The sequence below is a fragment of the Lissotriton vulgaris genome, chromosome 1_1, assembly GCF_964263255.1.
Source record: "Lissotriton vulgaris chromosome 1_1, aLisVul1.2, whole genome shotgun sequence".
NCBI lineage: Eukaryota > Metazoa > Chordata > Amphibia > Caudata > Salamandridae > Lissotriton > Lissotriton vulgaris.
Genome location: NC_141685.1, coordinates 1,153,534,706 through 1,153,555,121, shown reverse-complemented (window position 1 = coordinate 1,153,555,121; position 20,416 = coordinate 1,153,534,706).

Below are 20,416 nucleotides of genomic sequence, written 5' to 3'. Positions count from 1 at the left end.
CTCTCCAAAATTCAACACTCTGACTACCTGTGCAGGGTCCTTTCGGATCACGACGCACACATCCTAACCCTTAGATGGAGACCCCCCCAATCTTCTGTACCCACCTGGAAACTACCACAAGAGTGCCTGACCTAAGGTAGTCACCAGGGGCAGATGCATACAACAAATAGTGGGAGTCAGGAGGACACTCGAGAAAGCGCTAATGAGGCAGAAACCTAATTGACGACCATAACCAAAGAAGCAGACATGAACAGGGCCACCCAGACCAAGTTGGTGGCGCCAAAACGGTCTACGCAGAGACACTACTGGATCTGCGCAGATATAATTTTAAGGCGCATGCAGCAAGGGCACACAGAGAGGGCAACAGAGCCTGGACACTCCTAGCCTGGTTGGCTCAGCAGGATACAGAGATACAGCCCATCACAGAAATAATAGACCCGGCCAGGAACCTGCACCACTTGCAGGCAGGAATATTGCAACTCTTCCACTGCTACTACTCGGGGATATATAAAAACCTGGCACAGAGAAGCCAGAGGGAAATAGAACATTTTCTGCATCCCATAAATATACCACGTATCTCAACATCAGAAAAGGCCTCCCTAGACATAAAGACTGCATCCACAGACATAACTCAGGCAACCCAAGCCTTAGCACATAATGAAGCCCCAGGCATGGACTGCTTTCCGTTAGAATATTATAGTACATTCTCTACACTGCTGGTACCTCATCAGGTAGAAATGTACGACGAAGCATTGGAATGGGGCAAACTCCCGGGGTCACTCAGAGAATCCATCCTGGTGACCTTCCGAAACCGAATCGGGACCCGAAGCTCCTTGCCTCATACAGGCCCATTACCTTACTGACCGCGGACTTCAAAATCCTGGGGAGGATACTGGCAGATCCTCCTACCATTGATCCACCTGGATCAATGCGATTGGTTCCAGGTAGAAATACAACTCAGAACATATGCAGACTGTTCCACATTCATGACAGAGCGAGCGTCCAATATCCAAGAGCAGCGTGTATGATCCTGGACCTGGAAAAAGCCTTTGACACGCTCACATGGCCAAACATGTTCACAGTTCTTCGACAAGTCAGACTAGGTCCCACCCTACTAGCATACATGTGCCTATTATAGACAAATCTCACTTCGAGGGTACGACTGGGAAGATATATCTCCGCCCAATTTTAAGTAGAGAGGGGCACGAGACAGGGATGCCCCTTCTCCCCACTAATGTTCGCCCTCGCAGTGGGGCCATTAGCAATACATCTGCAACAAGAGGGGGAAAACTGGGGTATCTCAATAGCGGGCACTATCCACAGTGTATTGCTGTAAGCAGATGATCTGCTATTGTATGTATGCGACATTACCACTGACCTGACTCCAATTTGGACATCACTAACAGAATTTGCAGAGGTTTCGGGTCTCAAAGTAAACTTGGACAAGTCCACAATTTACCCACTGAGCCCGAATCTCATCCCCAGGACATTACAACATCTCCTGGAGCGACAATGCCCCCCCCCCCCCAATACTTAGGAGTCCGACTATACCACTCTCCTAATGACATATATGAGGGAAACCATAGTAAGGCGCTAGCAGGGATACGGACAGTGGTGGGATTTTGGAAGACCCTACCCCTGGCCCCAATTGGACGAGTGGCCCTGGCCAAAATGATCATAGTACCCAGATTATTATACCACTTTGCTAACCTCCCGGTCACTCCTCGTCCTTTCTATCGGGAATTAGACTCATTGCTCACCTTCCTAATTTGGGGCACAGGCCGACACAGGGTGGCCCTGTCCAAATTACAATTACCAGCTGACCACGGGGGTCTGGGAGCCCCATCGTTTGAGACATATTTCTTGGCCACACAGTTGCAATGGTTCTCACATTGGACGGCAGAGCGATACCTAGGAGAAACCTCCACTGAGACAGGGCATATATCTTTACAGACAATCCGTCGCCTATTATTATCCGGCATCAGATCCATGTGAACTTACCCACTACAGGTGTCAATAGCCCGTACATGCCAGCTGAGGATACATCGCATGTTCGGGGGTGGCCCCTTTATTCTCCAATGCTCCCACTGATAGGGCTACCTAGAAGCGAGAGGTATTATACAGCCCAGACCCTGCGAGTATGGACAGATCACTCGGTGACCGAGGTCGAATTCCTATTTGAGGATGGACAATTACGTCCATACAACCAAGTAATGGAGGAGTATGACCTCCCTCCAGGGCAATTCCTACTACACAGGCAAATCATCGCCAGCAGCCGCCCATTCTAGAACCTAACCAAGGGGGAACCAGTGACACGCCCAGTAATACACACAATTCTTCACTTGGGCGCGGGAAGACACTTAATCACTTGGCTCTACAAAGCCGCCCGAAAACTCATAGTGACACCACTGGACCCACTGAGACAGACATGGGAAGAGGAAATAGGATGACCATTGCACGGAAAAGAGTGGGAACAAGCAATAGAATACCACAAAAAAGTGTCGAGTAATGCACACTTTAAAAACATAGAATTTTACATCCTAGCTAGGGCATTTTTAACACCAGAGCGCCTCCAGCGATATCACCCGGACATACGGTATCTATGTCCCCATTGCCAGGCCCGAGACGGATTTTCAGCATATGTTTTGGAGTTGCCCCACACTGCAACTATACTGGAGCTCGATACACAAGGTATTGCGGGAAACCACAGGCATTCCAGACATGAACACATCGGAGGCGTACGCACTGGGAGTGTTCCGGCTCCTGAAGACAGACATGGTACAGATACGCTTTATGTCCCTGTCAATACTAATGGCTGAGGAATAGTCATGAACTGGTGAGCCCCGATGGGGCCCCCTGTGGTGCCTGGGTGGGAGCAGTGAAAAAATGGGGCGCAGCAGGGCAGGAAGCGATTAGAAGCAAAGAAGTGAACAGGACACGTAAACATTACATATCCATGTAATGGGCACCACTCCTACATCAATTCAAACAACAGACTACACATGACGAACCACCCGCTGCATCCCTGACCCAGATAGCTCAAGCAACCCAGAATATGCCTGGAGAAATGCACAGAAGGACCAAACAGTCACGCGCCAGGGACATCCCACTACAACCCACATGAACACCAGGGTCTCATGACAGACCAGTAGAAGCTATTGCAAGCCCCCACACACCTAAACAGAAATGCCAATATTATACCAGCCACTAAGCCGAAGGCTTCTGCCTGCACATAACTCACAGCCCCCCACAATCATCCCAGTTAGACTCAAAAGTTAACAGTTAATGAACACACTGTAGTTTTTAAACCAGAACATATAGGAAGGGTGCGCATCTCAAGCCATAATAGACTATACTACAACATTAGCAGAAGCGCATACAGACAAAACTCCCACATCAGGCGCAAGTTATCCTACCTATGTTACTGCACACCTAAACAGTCGAAGCAGAAATGTATAACAAGAATGTAACAAACATAATGCAATAACTATGAATGTTTGATATATATAAAGGAACCAAATGTCAATAAAAACATGTTGAAAAAAAAAGATAGAGGAGGGGCGCCTTCATCTGGCATCTCTAGAGAAGAGTTGGATGCTTGACTTGAGCACTCAGATGGACTTGCCTCACTCCTGATGTCTAGAGCTGACAAACATCGAGGCAAAGGCTTAAAGTGTGATGAGACTGGTTATGGATTTTCCAGGGCTGTTGGGCAGTTACCATATGCCCTTTGCTGGCTGCAACTCTTAGTGGTTTAGCATCAAATGGAGCATCAGTCTTGCATGTCTGATCAACACAAGCCTTCATTTTGCATGTGTGAGAGGTGTCAGAGGCATGAATCCCATCAGGGTCTATTAACTGACTGGTGGTCCTTTGTGGAATCTACGTTCCAAGAACTCTCCCGAACATCAAAGTAGCAGCACTTTCTCCTGTCATGGAATGAGGAGTTGAATGGTAGGCACTGAGGGCTGGCCGTAAAGCTGACTTGAGGTGGATGCTTTCCAGTGCAATACGTTGAACAATGCCATTTCCCTGCAGTGAGAGAGGTGTACTTTTCAGATGTTTGATGTTAAAGAGATTAGGAAAGTATTTGACCTCTCTGCTATTGAAGGGTGCACTGCTGTCAGTTTTGAGAATAGAGGGAACACCCCATGTTGTGAAAATATCATCTAACCTTTCAATGACTCTATCATGGGTGGTTGATGATAAGTCTTCCACCAGAGGAAAATGTGAGTACTCATCTACAACTACCAAGAGATGATGTCCGCTATGAAGAAGTTAACTGCAGTTCTCTCCCAGGCTTGCCTAAGAAGATCAGACATGTTCAGCAGCTGCTGAATCCTTTTGGGAGACAGACAGGGGCACAGATGACAAGCTTTGAGTACCCATTCAACTTGTTCATCAAGATGCAGGAACCACACTCGGTCCCTGAGGGCTCTTTTGGTTGCAACAATTCCACAATGTCCTTCGTGTGCCAATTCAATAACTTGTTACCTCAGACTTTCAGGGAAAACCATTCTTGCCCCTCTTAGTATGATACCATCAAGTGTAACAGAAAGTTCTTCCCAAACATTCTTGAACTTCTGGTACTCAACATCATCTGTAAGAGGTTGAGTATGTTTCGTTCATGATTGTGTTGTAACGATCTCCTTGAGCTTAAGCACGTCTTTGTCAGTATTAGTATTTGTCAGAATATTTTCAAAAGAAATAGCTGCAGGTGCACTTGACTTTACTATGGATTTGATGTAGGCCTCAGCCGCTTTGGACATTGTACTATGACACTGTAGCGGCACTTGTGAAAAGTATTCTGCAGGGTTTTGATCCTTCCCTGGTTTGTGCACAATAGTGTATTCATACCCCTGAAGACACAACTCCCATCTTGGTCTTTCAGATCTCCGAAAATGGTGAGCAACGCCTGATAATCTGTGCCAAGGACGAAATGGTTTCCATACAGAACCACAAGGAAGTGTTCACGTGCCCATTCTATAGCTAAGCTTTCTTTCTCCGGTTGAGAATAAGCACATTCAATGAAGTGGTGCAAATTATGGCCAAAGTTACAGGTCTTGTGGTCCAGTTGGAGACCAGATGGCAGTTATTATGCATAATGGGAGACGATGCCTGGCCCAGATACTCGGAGATCTGGTTAATGTTGGCCGTGGCAGCAAAGGCATGGGGTGTGGGTGGACCCCTGAGCGTCCACGATTGGGAAAATGACTTAGCTTGGTGACATCAGGCTGAGCGGGTGATTTATCAAAGTTGGGGCTGTCCCAGTAAATTCGGAACGGTTTGGGACCAATGGGGCGCATACAGAGAACATAAAGGCCCAGTTTGGAGAGGCTAGAAGGAGGATTTCAGGTTCCGAATGGGAATTGATGATGACAATACTTTTGTACCTATAATTACAACTATGCGATCTGTATTATGGCGATTATTAACTGAGACTAATAAGCATGGGCGGAAAATGTGTTCCGCTCGCGGATTTTGTGGATTTTCAGTAAATTCGCAATCCGCGAACTCTCGCGAATTTACCAAAAATCCACAAATTCGCACGCAGCGGATTTTTTTTCTTGGTGATACAATATTGCGGCATGCGGCGTTCACTTACCGTCATTCAGCGTTTGCCGAGTTGTTTTTCTCGATATTTTGCGAGTGCTGCACCATTTTGGATCTTGCTGCGGGATCCCGCGGGAGTTTGGCGACGCATCGCGAGAGTTCGCAATTGCGAACATGTAGGTGCAGCGGGCAGCAACAATCTCGCACTCGCGAAATTACAAAATTTGCAATTCTGCACAAGAAATCCACTAGCAAGCAGCATAGACCTTCTGAAAATGATGATTTTTATCAGAATAACTCCTCAGGTTGACATTTGCCTGCACTTTTTTGGATTTGAGGCCTTTTGACTTTCTTTGGATCACTTTTGGATTAGAAATCAACTTTCACAAGTAAGTTTGTTTGGGGCATTACAGTTGCTGTTCTGCAGAAAAACGAGTTTTGCAAAACTGAAAGCACTCAGCAGGTGCAAATGTTCACTCATCATTAGTAACCATTCCCTGTAGTACTTCCTGAGGGGCCCCTCCAGAGTTCAGTTGCCTATGTTTGTTTGGGGCATTACAGTTGCTGTTCTGCAGAAAAACGAGTTTTGCAAAACTGAAAGCACTCAGCAGGTGCAAAAGTTCAAACTCATCATTAGTAACCATTCCCTGTAGTGCTTCCTGACTGGGGCCCCTCCAGAGTTCAGTTGCTAGTTGCAACAATTCTATGACCCTGCTCTGACCCTCACAGCAGGCTCATAGAATAGCTACAAGTAGGCCACAAAGGTCCTGGAAAAATAAATTGCACTGCAACAGAAAGCAAATTACAGATAAGGAAGCAGGTGCCAGACTGGAATTTTAAAACAGTGACACATTAATAAATCAACCCCAAATTAATTCATGTCAGTTGAAGCAGGGCAGGTGTGCTTGCTTCCCCCCCCCCCATAATCTACAGTGATGAACCAGAGGGTGGCATTGATGTACCAGAGGGTGGCATGTGTGAAACAGAGGGTGCTGTGAACCTGTGATGATGAACCAGACATAGAAACAACATAGTCGCGACCATTGCGAGCCGACAAGTAAGTTCGCAATTGCGAACTGGTACAAAACCCTCGCGAACTGGCAGAAACCCTTGCGAACACAAAAAAACGCAAATTCGCGACAATTCGCGGATTTTGCGGATTGCGAGTTCGCAAATACGCAAATTCACGAATGCCAGATTCGCAAAATTCGCCCATGCTTAGAGACTAATAATATTATGCCTTTTCATCACGAAGTGTCACATTATTCATAAAAGTTGTATCATCTATAGAGAACTGATCAACTGTTTAATAAAAAGATTTATTTAAAAAAATGAAAATAAGCATATTCAGTCTGAGATAGACTCCCGCTGGCATAGGCCACAATGTGTCTCTTAGCATCAGCAGTGGTGGCCGCCACAAAGGGTGGAGAGAGCGCGGGAGAGGAAGCGCGGGTGGTGTTAATATTAAAACAAAAAAAGAACTTACCTTAAGCTGTGGCCGTGTCACACCTCCTGTGTTCTTCCTGTTCCCAGCAGACACTGGGACTCCCTCTGCAATCCCATCGCTGCTCTCATGCTAAGAAAGCAGCGCTGGAATTTGTCTGGGAGGGCTGAAAAGACACTCTATTCAGGACATGGAGTCTAGGCAGTTTCTCCAGCCCGGCTGTACAATAATCGGGTTGGAGAAACCTAAGTGCTCATGTGTGTTTCACCAGGTGGAGACGGCCCGCCACAAACACATGCGCACTTAGAAGTGCATATAGCGCTACTCTTCTCCCCTCCAATGCCCACGCCACACCCCTCCCTGCATTGCCTGGCTTCGGAATGGCAAATGAAAAATAAAACAATGACAGAACATTGTTTTATTTTTCACCTGCTGCTCTGAGCCAGTGGGGCCACACTCCTCCGCAATTGTGCAGGAGCCGCCCCTGAGCATCAGGCTGTCCATTGTGTTGGGCAAATATTGCACCCAACGTCACCAGGCTGGCAACCACCACAATCTCTGTATGCAATTTTGGAACAAAGTGAGCCATTTCAGTTGCATTTTCAAGTGTGTGTTTTCATTTCTTGAAACTTCGATCACATTCAGATGAACAAACGGAACATCTTGCTTTGTTAGTTCTCTTAGAGGGGCACTCACAGTGTCACAATCAGGACTATACCTAGAGCAGTGGCTGGCCATGCCTAAGAAGGATCGCAGCATTGTCACGTCTTCTAGAGTAAAAGTAGCCAACAATGCTTGCAGGGGAGGTTTCTCCATTAGGGCTGTGGGGCTGCGTCCCTCTGAAAACTCCTACACATTTACATTGAAAAATATAAAATTGATTGATTTATTTAGCAATACAACTGTATCTCTAAATAAATTGATGTATTTAAGTCTGAGTTGTCTGTTTCAGGCTGCCTGCCCCGCCTCACTCTGGAGCAGGAGATGGAAGACAGGCAGTAAATCGACTTAACGTGATGCACAATGCAGGGCTTTCTGTTCTGTGAAATGGATCCAAATAAGGAGAAGGGTTCGCTCTTGTTCCCTTGCGAAATGGGTCCAAATATCTGAGTCAGGCCCAAAGCGCCAGATACGTGCTTACTTTGAAACATGTGTTGCAGTGGCCAGTTCTCTGATGTATGGCATTAAAACTGGCCTTGTGTACATGCCCCTAAGTTAACACTGATGCTAAAAACATGGATTGACTTGCAAACAATGAATGTTTCAAAACGTTGATGGAATGCATTTCAGCAATTTAGTTCCTCTCTTATTTTACATGCTTGACTTAATCTTGCATTCCCCACAAGTTAGCTATGTTATAATGTTGTTGTCTATCTTTATTTTCTTCTGTGCATATTTTGAAGCTTGAGCCATGCCACGTGTTTATGGGGGGGCTTTGATTGAGCACTCAGGCGCTATTGCTAAAGCCAAGCAAAGTGCCTGTCAATGGGTTGACCTCTCTGCAAAGCCCACAGAACAATGTTTGTGTATTCCATTTGCAATTGAAATTCTGTGGATATATGTGTGAAGAGGGTACACTGATGTCAAAATATTTGCAAGGCAAAAGTAAGAGAAATGAAAGTGCTTACATTTGAGGGAGGGCAGTGCATGTTGGGGCGGTGAAGTGACAGAGGTGCAAGGAAGGGCATTTCGGGAAGAGTTAAAAGAGGATGCTGAAGAGGAAAGAGAGGCTGTTAAAGATGTGCAGATGGACAAGATATACAGAGAAAAGAGGATACATATCTAACATAAAGAACACATAATTGAAGGCCAAAACTCCTTCCACAGGCCTCAATGCTGTTTAATTCACAGACTCGCTATTTCAGAATTTAAACATTTCCAATATTAATTATTTATAAGAAATTATTGTTGTTACTCTTTTATCTTAAACAGCTAACACCCAGTGACAAACCAAATCATACTGACAGGCTTTAGGTGTATGTCAGTTGCTGTGCCCTTTATCTGGATAAAATTACATCTCAGCGAGAAACCAAAATACTGGTCTGATGGCACACTATGGGAGTCAGAGAAATGTATTTGGCATGTTCCTTTATAGAGAGCACCCACTTTTTTCATCTCACTTAAAGACCCGTCAACACATATTTCTATATGACTGGTTACAGCTAGCATCTGTGGGCGCTTCTAGAAGTCTGGTACAGCATATTTTTCGAAAGTTAATGCTACATGCAGTGCAAGACACTGGGCAAGGATACATTTTAAAGGGCTAAAGTTGTCATGCAGAACAATTTACACATTACAGTAAGTGTTGAACAAATGAATGCAAGAAGATAAGGGGCAGGTTTAATGTGTTTAATATTTCGTTCCCACTGCTTAATAAGCCTTGCTTTATCGCTGCATCATTTGCTTTAAAATACACCATTTGCCAATCTTTTTTTTTAATTTCTTTCTCAGGGGAGGTACTCCCTCTGGACCCCAGGTTTGTCCATAGAACTTGTTCACATTGCTTGCTATATAAAAATCATGCCCAACGTTTACGCCTCATCGCTTTCAAATGTCACCAGCTGCCACTGAATGTTTGTATATTTTCAGGTGCGTGTATCAAGAGGGAGAGAGAGGACCAGATAGCTAGTCCAGATCCCCGGTTTATATGTTCAAATAATCAAAAAAGGACTAGCTGGAATGGGGTTGATATGATATTATATTATAATCATAATAGTGACTCAGTATTATTTTGTCAGAAGGAGATGGCACCTGCTGGGTGTCTTTTGAAAGCCCTCACCCACCAACCTAGTTGGTGGCATGCTTCATCATCGGGCCCACCCAGTGACACCTAGCGTGTCCCGGGTGTGCTACGACGCCTGATTACAGCGGAGCAGGTATGTCACTGTGTGTGCGGTGAAGGGTGTTAACTAAGTGAGTTTAAAACGGCTTGGCGGGGGTCCCAGTACCCGGAGGGTAAGGACACTTTATTAAATGGGCCTCCGCCAGCGGTTAAAAATAAGGCTGTGGGACGTTAGAGGCGAGTTACGACCTCCTACCTCCTTTGATGTGTCAACATGTTTCAGCCAGTGCCTTATCAGTAATCTGGCTTTCTTCAGGACAGGTAAAAGTGTGTGTGATTAAAATTAGGGGATGTGTAGTGCAGGCTATGTGTCTACACGCCCTAAAGTGTATCTAACTGTGAGAGGGGGGATTCCCTTCTCAAGATCACGCTAGTTTTAGGTAGGTTTGGCTTCAAGGTTATTGAAGTGGCAAGGGGTTGACCAGGATTTCTGGTCAGCGCCGGCGTGGGACCTGTTGTGCCTCCTTCACCGGTTCTGCGAAGGAGGCACAACAGGTCCCACGCCGGCGCTGACCAGAAATCCTGGCACTGGCTGAAACATGTTGACACATCAAAGGACGTAGGAGGTCGTAACTCGACTCTAACGTCCCACAGCCTTATTTTTAACCGCTGGCGGAGGCCCATTTAATAAAGTGTCCTTACCCTCCGGGTACTGGGACCCCCGCCAAGCCGTTTTAAACTCACTTACTTAACACCCTTCACCGCACACACAGTGACATACCTGCTCCGCTGTAATCAGGCGTCGTAGCACACCCGGGACACGCTAGGTGTCACTGGGTGGGCCCGATGATGAAGCATGCCACCAACTAGGTTGGTGGGTGAGGGCTTTCAAAAGACACCCAGCAGGTGCCATCTCCTTCTGACAAAATAATACTGAGTCACTATTATGATTATAATATAATATCATATCAACCCCATTCCAGCTAGTCCTTTTTTTGTGTGCATATTTTCAGGGTCAGGAGTCATTCCCTTGTCAGAGAAAATATGCCCAAATAATTTGTCTGTTTTTGTGAAATTCACACTTCTCTGCATTTAGTGTGAGACCTGCATCAGCAAGCCAACGGCATACTTGTGTGATTGCTTTGTCATGCTCCTTTTGTGTAGCCCCAAACACCAGTATAACATCACTAGAAAAATCATCAGTGACAGGCTGAATTATTAGACAAATTACACCTTGAAAGATTTCTGCAGCTAACGACACACACCAAAACTGAGGGGCATATTTACAAGAAATTGCCATAGGGCAGCACCGAAAGGCTTTTTGCTGCTCTGCCCTACGCCAATTAGAAAGGGCAGGAATGCACTGTATTTATAAGCTACGGTGCATTCCTGTTCTTTCAGCTGGCACACATTTTGCAGCTATGTGCCAACGCAGGCACCCTTGCGCTATGGTGCAAGGGTGCCTGTGTTGTTAGTAGGATTGTTTTTGTGCCACAAAAATAATCCTAAAACGCGTTTCCTCTTTCTATGTGTACTGCACAATGCAGTACACATAGAAATCTACCCCACCTCAATTAACCCATCCTACTCCACCCTACCCCAATCTACCCCATACCACTCCAATCTACCCCACTCCAATCTACCCCACTCCCTCCTTGACTCAATACACCACTTCACTCTACACCCCCCACCACACCACTTACCTCATTCCACTCAATCTTCCCCACTCCAATCTATCCCAGTCCATATCAATGTACCCCAATCTACCCTTCTCCATTGCACTTTGCTCAAATCTACCCAATCTACTTCACTCTATCTACCACACTCCACTCCACCCAATTTATCCTACTCCACTCAATTTACCACATTCCACTCCAATCTACCCCACTCAAATCAACCCCACCTCAATTAACCGTCCCTATTCCACCCCATCCCATTCTATTCCAAGACCAATCCAATTTACCCGACTACAATCTACCCCGCTTCACTTTACGGACTACAACACAGTCTACCACACACCACTCAAATCTACCCCACTCTGCTCCAATCTACCCCAGTCTACCCTACTGCACTCCAACCCATTCCAATCTACCCCAATCCACCCCACGTCCCCAAATCCAACCCACTCATCTCCAATCTACACGAATCCACTCCAATCTAGCTCACTCCACTCTACCCCACTCCACTCGAATCTATTCCAATCAAATTTACCCCACTCCATTCCGATTTACCCAACTCCACTCCAAACTCCACTGCAATTTCCTCTCCACTCCAATCTACCTCACTCCACCATAATCTACAACACTCCAATCTACCACAATCTACCCCACTCCACTCCAATCTACCACACTCAACTCCACCCAATGTAACCCACTCCACTCTACTCAAACCTACCCCACTCCACATCACTCTAATATACCATACTCCAATGCACCACACCCCACTCAAACCTACCTCACTCCACTTCAATCTAACCCATTCCACCCCAGTCCAATTTACCCCACTCCAATCTACCCCACCCCAATTTACCCCATCCCAATCTACCCTTCCCCAATCTACCCCACTCCAAACTACCCCAATCTACTCCAATCCAATATACTCCACTCCACTCTATTCCCCTCTACCTCAATCTACACCACTTCACCCCACCCCCGCTTCAATCTACTCTACCTTCCTCTAACCTGATGCAATCCACCCCACTCCACTCCAATCTACCCCACTCCAATAATCCCTCTTTAATCTACCCCACTCCAATCTACCACACTCCAATCTACCACACTCCAATCTACCACACTCCAATCTACCACACTCCAATCTAACTCACTCCAATCTACCTCACTCCAATCTACCTCACTCCAATCTACCTAACTCCACTCTATCCCCCCCTACCCCGCTTCAATCTACCCCACCCCACTCTAACCCGATGCAATCCACCCCACCCCACTCCAATCTACCCCCACTCAATCATCCCTCTTCAATTTAACCACTCCAATCTACCCCACTCCAATCTACCCCACTCTAATCTACCCCACTCCAATCAGCCTCACCCAACTCCAATGTATCCCACTCGATTCCAATCTACCCTGATCTAATCCACCCAATCTACCCCTCTCCATTCCACCCTAATCTACCCCACCACACCCCACTTCTTTCTACCCCACTACGCTCTTCCCCAGTCTTTCTCACTCAACTCCAACCTTGACTCTACTCTAATCTATCCAACTCCACTCCACCCCAATCCACTCCAATCTACCCCACTCCACTCTACCCCAATCTACCCCACTCCAGTCTGCCCAATTCAATCCACCACACTCCACTCTACTCCAATCTTTCACACTTCATTACACTCTACCCAATCAACTCCACTCCACTTCATTTCAATCTAGCACATGCCACTCAAATCTAACCCATTCCACCCCATTCCACCTCACTCAATCCCATTTTAATCTACCCTACCCCTGTCCACCCCTAACTGCCCTACTCCAATCTATTCCATTCAATCCATCCCAATCCAATCTATCCATATCTACTCCACTCCAAACTACTCTACTCCAATCTATCTCACACACCCTAACTCAATCTACCCCACTCCAACCTACCCCATTCCAATCTACCCCACCACATTCCAATCTACTCCACACCGCTCTATCCAACTCCTCTCCAACTTACTCCACTCCAGTCAACCCCAATCTAATCCAATCTACCCCATTCCAAACTACCTCACTCCTAGCTATCCCATTCCTAGCTATCCCACTTCAATCTACCCCACTCCACCCTAATCTACCCCACTCCACTCTACGTCTAACCACTTCAATCTACCCAAATCCACTGCACTCCACTCTTCCCCAATCTACCATATTCCCTTCCAATCTACCCCGAAATATCCCACTCCACTCTACTCTGATCTACACCACTGCAATCTACCCCACTCCTCTGCAATCTACCCCACTCTACCCCAATCTTTTCCATGTCACCCCAGTCAACCCCAATTCAAGCTACCCCACTCCAATCTCCCCCAATCTACTCCACTCCAATCTATTCCACTCCAATATACCCCACTCTGCTCCAATCTACCCCACTCTGCCCAATCTACCCTACTCCAGTCTACCCTACCCCATCCTAATCTTCCTCACACCATCCCAATCTACCCCAGTCCCCCAATGTAACCCACTCCACTCTACCCAAATCTACCCCACTTCCACTCTGATCTACCCCACTTCAATCTACCCCACTCAAATCTCAAATCTTCCCCACTCCTACCCACCCAATCCACCCCATTCCATCTCAACCCACTCCACTCCAGTCTACTTTATCCCAAGTTACCTTCCCCATATACCCCAGCCCAATCTACCCCACTCCAATCCACTTCACCCCAAATCCACCACACCCCACTGCAATCTACCCCATCCTACTCCACTCCACTCCAATCTAACTCAGACCAAACTACCTCACTCCAATTATCCATTTTCAATCTATCCCACTCCAGCCTACCCCAATCCATTCCAATCCACCCTATGCTAATCCAACCAATCTACCCCACTCCACTACCCCATTACACTCCGCTCCAAACTACCCTACTCAACTCCACTCTTCTCCAATCTATTTGACTTCAATCCAATTTCGACCCCACTCCAATCTATTTAACTGTACTCCATTCTACCCCCTCCACTCCACCCCACTCTACACCACACAAATCTACTCACTCTGATCCACCCAATCTACCCCACTCCAATTAACCCCAGTCTACTTCAATCCAAACTATTTTTCTCAAATCCAGTCTGCCCCATCCTAACCGAATCTACCCCACTCCAATCAACCCCATCCCAATCTACCCCCACACCAGTCTATCCAACGCCACTCCAACCTACAATACTCCAATCTACCTCACTCCACTCCAATCTGCCCCACTTCAAACTAACCCACTCCTACCAATCTCACCCAAATCTACCCCCTCCACTCCAATCTACTTCACTTCACTCCAATCTACCCTACACTAATCCACCCAACCTATCCCACTCTACTTTACCCCATTCCACCCTAATCTACCCCACTCCACTCCAATCTACCCCACACCAATCTACTCCACTCCAATCAAGTGTACCCAAATCAATGCACTCCACTCTTCCCCAATCTACCCCACTCCACTCCAATTTACCCCAAAATAACCCACTCAAATCCTCCCCACTTCATTCCAATCTACTCCACACCCATCTGCTCCACTCCACTCCACTCTACCCCACTCCACTCCATTCTACTCCCCTCCACCCCAATCAATCCCAATTCAATCTACCCCACTCCAATCTACCTCAATCTACTACACTCCAATCTACCCCACTCTACCCCATTCTACCCAACTTCAATCTACACACCCCACCCCAAGCTACCCCACTTCCCCAATGTTTTCCACTCCACTCTAACTCAATCTACCTCCAATCCATTCTATTCTACCCTTCTATAATCCACCCAATCTACTCCACTCCAATCGACCCCACTTCGCTTCATCCCACTCAACTCCAATCTACCCCACTCCACTCCAATCTACCCCAATATATCTCACTCCGCTCTACCCCAATCTAGCCTGATCTACCCTACTTCCATCTATCCCAATCCAGTTTAACCCACTCTAATCTTCCCCAATCTACTCCACTCCAATCTACCCCACTCCACCCCAATCTACCCCACTTCACCCCAATCTTCCTCAATTTAATTTACGCCACTCCAATCTACAATGCTGATCTATCCAACTCCCCATTCAAATCTACCGCACTCCACCTCACTCCACCCCACTCCAATCTACCCCACGCCATTCTACCCCTGCTCCACTGTACCCCACTCCACTCCACCCAAATCTACCCCATTCCACTCTACCCCTATCAAATTCACCCCAAGCCACTCCTTGCCACTAACTTTTAGCCATGCTGAACAGCAGCCACACGGGCAAAACAAGGCTAAAACACATTTCCAAAGCCAGTAGCTCTCTCATAGGAGAGACCTATTGGCTTTGCCAATGCTTGTTTATGCCTGACTCCACTGCAGTGCTGGGAACTGGCCAGTAGTGAGTAGTAGTTCTCAGAGACTAGACATAAAGCACACGTTAAAGTGTAACACTGTAGCAAAGCATATTGTACCCTAAATGTGTTGCTTTAATAAGGAACCCAAGGACACACATGGCTACCTCAGTCACACCTGGATTAGTAGTGGGTGACTGTCCTATAGGCGAGTCAGTTTTCTTCTCATATGTGTCCCTAAAATTCTAGCAAGGCTAAGGTATAGTAAGTCACCTTTCAGTCTGACACCTCTAAGAGGACACTAAGGGCCCCATTAGGATGACGGGCGGACATTGTCCGCCCGCCACCCTATCGTAGAACGGGACCGCCCGCCATAAGGGCGGGGGTCCCGCGGGGGGAATTAGGATGTGCCCCCCACAGTGGCGGGCACATCCTGTAGTGTTTGCATTGTGGCGGGCGGTGCACTCTGCACAGCCCGCCACAATGTAAAAAATGCTCTTTTGCATTTGCATATGCAAAGCGGCAGGCACCGCGCGGTGCCTGCCGCTTTGCATATGCAAATGTGGGGGGGGGTACCATAGGTACCCCCATGTGCCCCCCAGACAGTAGCGCCAACCTGGGGGCCCTGCAGGGGGCCCCCGCAGCAATCACCGCATGCCTTTCCGTGGCGGCATTGCCGCCAAGGAAATGCCTCTGCTTTTTGCAATTGTAATATGGCTGGCGGTGTCCATTGGACACCGCCACCATATTAATCTATTACCGCCGCGGTCGCAAGCCGACCGCGGCGGTAAAGTGGCGGACGGTCTTTCTGTCTGCCGCTGTCCCCTCCGCCATCCTAATCAGGCGGAGGGGAACACGAGAGTGGTTGTCGGGCGGATTGCCTCCGCCTGGGTGGCGGTGGCCACCGCCACCATGGCGGAGGCAATCCGCCCAATATCGCAATGGGGCCCTAAGGCTTGTGCAGAGGCTGGCATCTGCCAGGCTGGCCCTCTGAAATGTTTATATGACTGGGTCACATGGCAGAGCCAGTGACATGTTTATGGTTTATATGGAAGTGTCAGTCACATGTTATGTTGATCTTTGAAAACTCGATGCCGACCGGTGTAGAGTCAGTCACATGTTAGTGCCACGAAAATCCTCATAATCAGTGGGAACAGTCTGTTACTTGCCAGGAGTATACCGCTGAAAGTAATGTAGGGCTGGGCAGTGTCAGTCAAATATCAGACTGGGACGTCAGTGACTAAGAAGGCCCAGGGCAGAGGCAGCCACATGTCAGGACGGTGCCTCTAGAAGGCAGGAGTTTGGCCAAAGTCAGCTACCTGCTAGTAGGGCAGAGTTAGTGTTGCTCTTTGAATGCTCCAATACATGACACCAAGAGTCTGTCCCCTCTGGCTTTTGCATGTTTACATAGTGTTGGAGTTGTCTCTCTGGCAGTTTGGCACTACCATATGTGCCAGCTTGAATGGACCAGTGAGTAGGTCATTTTGTGGTCTCGCCCTCCATACAGTACAAGATGCCTGTTTTGCAAAAAGGCCCATTGACAGTTACAGTGGTCCTCATGCCTATCCATTGTTTACCAGCTTTATTGTCACTCACGTTTCCTTGCTGCTTATTCGTTAACTTGTGTTGAATTGGCTTTAAATTCTTGTGCTTGTCCTTCCCCTGAAGGGTACCCACATTACATGTGTCCTTTCACTGCTCACCTTTCAGGCACTACTTTTTTATTTTTGGTTAAACTTTCCACAAGAGTACATGTTTTTTATAGCTGGTCTCTTGTATACTCTTTCCCCCTCTGACGCACACTCCTGTGTGTGCTTCACCCTCTCATTGTTTTCTCTCCTGGGCTTCTTCACCCTAGCAACACGTTACTCTTTCTCTCTTGTTTGCTTTAATCCCCCGAACTCCATGTTGCTCTCTCTCTCTTGTTGTTTGCTTCTTCCACCCAGACCTAGTCAATCCATGCAGTTTTTCCCTCCTGTGCACTCTGTATAGCTTCAGCCCACCCACTTTAAAATATACATTTTGTAAACCAGGGCGATAAATAGAATATATATGCAATATGTTCCTGTGTATAACATAATACTCTGCAGGATGTTATGATATTTACTTTAGCTGATATTTCTAGTACCAACCCGTATGTCAAACAAAATGTGTCCTCCATGCGGTACTCATATGTTTTACAAACATAAGCTTGTCTGTAACAGGGAACCGCTTATACCTTCGCTTTATTTGTAATTAGTGTCTCTTATTCATTATTGGGGTTTTTTCTTTTTCTTTTTTGATTACTGTTCTCGTTTTGCAAAACCCAATACAAATTATTTGAACAAAAACAAATAAACATAAAACTCTTGTGCATTTTTTTCGTTTTATTTACAGATCCAACTTGGATCAGTAAATAAAGAGAAAAAAGTGCCGGCATTATTATGTAGTCACACGCATGTGTGGTGCCTCTGCCTACAAATGACTCGGCCGGATGAACCATAGTCTTCTTTTTATTCCTCTTTAGCTATGTTGCCCAGCATCAGGGATGCTGTACGGCATTGCTGAACACCATTAACAAATCCAATAGGTGTCAAAGGCGAGACCTACTGAAGCTTTTTTTTTGTGTCCCTGGGCTGTAACAGGACAAAAAGAAACCAGCAAACACACTGCTCTTTTAAAGCTGGCCCATCTGACACTGCCAGAGAGTCCCACAGGCCAAAGCAATGCTCCTTTTACGCCCTTTATTGTCATTATTAGGTAAAGCCTATGAGGCAGCACATGTGCTATCTGCTGCAAGGCATATTGTGGTTTACCAAGAACATAAATAGGGTTGGAGCCCGTTGATTGCTTACCATTGGATCGATTTTCTTATAACTCTCATGTCATTTGCCCACTTCTTATTCATGTCTCAGCTTATCATCTTGTGTTTGTCCTTCCCATGGAGCATTGCCACTTCACAATCTCTTTGATCGTCTTGCATCTCTAATTCCACTGCTTGCTTTTCAAGCAGTACTTTTTTTCTTTTGTGTGAAGCACTTCATTAGAGTGCAGGTGTTTTAAAGCTCTCCCTCTTGTATGCCCAAATGCTTCTTGAAAACTGCCATGCCCAGAACACTTACTTCTAATATGGTACTCTCCCTTTAACGACCTAACTGCGATCTTCCTCGAACCCGAATGTTGCAGCTGGCCTGCAGCTCGGGGGCGAAATGCTGGTTCCTGATCACGTGATCCAGGTGCGGTCGTGTGACGCGGCACGCTCCGGACACGTGATATGGAACACTAGACCGCTGGGGGATAGTCTTGGAGGAAAACGTTATTTTTTTTTGTATACAGCCCTTTTCCCTCTTGCTCTAACCCATGATCTTGTCCAACTGCTCCCCCCCACTGTGCACTCCATGTTGCTTACCCCAAATCCCTGTGCTGCTTTCCCTCTCATCCTTCTACCCTGTTGCTTTCACATCCCCTATATTAACAACTAGAAATAGAGGGATCTTCACTCTGCTTCCCCCTGACGAATATACTTGGTAACAACAGAAGAGTGAAAAAGAGAAGGAAAGAAAATGAAAACTAAAGGACAGCACGAGGAAAAACCTCTTTATTTAAAAGAAACCTTCACTCACCAACCTAGTTGGTGACATGCTCGATCATTGGGTTCCCACCAGAGGGACTGAGTGTCTCCCTGGTGTGCTACGACACCTGAATTAGAGCAGAGCTTTTTTTTCGTGAGACAGTGTCAGTGTAAGAGTGGTGCAGATTAAAAGATGGCTGGTTTTATCCAAAAGTGATTTTAATGGCAGAAAACCAGAAATCGTTAAAAACAGGTGAGACGAACATGAGCTGGCTGGTTAGGTTGACCAGGCTCATCCGATTTAATATAAGGAGTGAATGATGGTCAACATGTTTCTGCTTTAGACCAGAACCCCACAGTGGTATACGCACGCTAAGGCGTACCTTGACTTGTGGAGGTGTACGAAAGGCAAAACTCACGGTTTTACCTACGCGGCCTTCTGGGATTTCCAAAAGCCACGGGACTCTGAAAGAGAAAGAACACTCATAAAAAACACACAACTATTACGTGGATTCAGTGGTATCTTTCATCAGATATCCTAGAGGTCTAATGTGATTGGCAACCTCGTGCTGTAAGTGATCTAGGTTCTTATGCAAGTTACACCACGTGTACCCATGACTTTGGCACTCGTGACACACATACTGCCACTCAGGGATACTTGAGCTGACGGAGGGGTCATAGTTGCGGGTAACAACCAGTAACTTTATGGCTGTAGGAGAGTAGGGTCTGCTATCCTATGGTCACCCCAAATGTTTGCTTTTTGCTTCACTGGTTTATGACTTAATGTGGCTGTGGGCCTGCTAATCAGACCCACAGCCTGCTGTTCTCTCTCTAAATTACAGCCAATGCACCCTAGGTGCATTACGAATTGGAACTGGTTCACCTTATTGGCCCCTGTAACAGTGTACCCTAGGTACCCAGGGCATAGGTGTTTCCAAGGCCTACCAGGGGCTGCAGCATGTATTGTGCCACCCCTGGCCTGGCCTCCATATTTGACACAACTGGCTGATCACTCAGCTGGGGTAAGTTGGTGTAATCACCTCTTACTTAGATATAGTATCCCTATATCTAACCCTAAA